This window comes from Triticum dicoccoides, chromosome 5A (assembly GCF_002162155.2).
Source record: "Triticum dicoccoides isolate Atlit2015 ecotype Zavitan chromosome 5A, WEW_v2.0, whole genome shotgun sequence".
Classification (NCBI taxonomy): domain Eukaryota; kingdom Viridiplantae; phylum Streptophyta; class Magnoliopsida; order Poales; family Poaceae; genus Triticum; species Triticum dicoccoides.
The window spans coordinates 646,957,658-646,958,900 of record NC_041388.1 but is presented as its reverse complement, the minus strand read 5'-3'; positions in this window follow the sequence as shown (position 1 = coordinate 646,958,900).

The following is a 1,243-nucleotide window of genomic DNA, read 5'->3' as shown; positions in this document are numbered from 1 at the left end:
GGAAGAAGAAGAAAAAAAGAGAAGAAGAGAAGAAGATGAAAAAAAATAGATCGAGGGTCGAGGGTTCCTCTTTTTTTTCATCTTCTTCTCTTCTTCTCTTTTTTATTCTTCTTCCTCTTTATTTTATCGGAAACGAGGGTCGTCGAGGGTCAGGGTCGCCGAACGGTAGAGGAAACCCTAAATAGAAAGTATCGTCGGTGTGAGATACATGTGGCCGTCGGTGTCGGACACTACATCCATGTCCCACAAGTGACGTGGGCGTCGATGCCCGCGCCACTTGTGGGACGTGGATGTAGTGTCCGACACCGATGGTACTTGTATCTCACACTGACGATACTTTCTATTTAGGGTTTCTCCTCTACTGCTCGACGACCCTCGACGACCCTCGTTCCTGATAAAAAAAAGAGGAAGAAGAAGAAAAAAAAAAGAGGAGAAGAAAGAATAGAGGAGATCAAAGAATAGAGGAGATCTTCTCCTCTATTCTTTCTTCTCCTCTTTTTTTGTTTATTCCTCTTCTTTTTTTATCCTCTTCTTCCTCTCATGTTCGACGACCCTCGACCCCTCGGCGACCCTAGACCCCTCAAACCATCGAAGACCCTGCAACCCTCGACCCGTAGACGACCCTGGAACCCTCGACCCTCGATCCCTCGACCCTATAGAACCCTCGAACCCTCGACCCTCTACCCTAGTTCCCGATTCTATTTTCTCTTCTTCTCCACTATTCCTTTCTTCTTCTCCTCTTCTTTTTCTTCTTTTTTCTTCTTCTTTTTTATTTCTCCTTTTCTTCCTCTCCTCTTGTTCTTTCTTTCCTCTTCTTATTTTCTTCTTTCCTATCCTTCTTTTCCTTCCTTTCTTAATATCACTTAGCAAATTTTGCAACGATAGGGAGGGGGTGCTCCCGTGGTCTAAAATCCGTCTATGCACGATAGAAAATTCTGAAAAAATACACCTATTATCCCTCAACGTCCCGCCTGATCATGAACAAAAAAAATCTATGAATTAAAAAACATCATGTTCTATGAACAAAAAAACATTATATTTCATCCACATTCGTGCATACATCATATATGGGATCATCTATGAAAAAAACATCATATTCTATAAAAAATCATTGCATATATATAAAAACAAGCATATATCTTTTGCATATATACATGAACATATATATACACAGAGAACATATATACATACAATCATATACTCACACATATACATATAATCTGAAAAAAAACCATATATACAT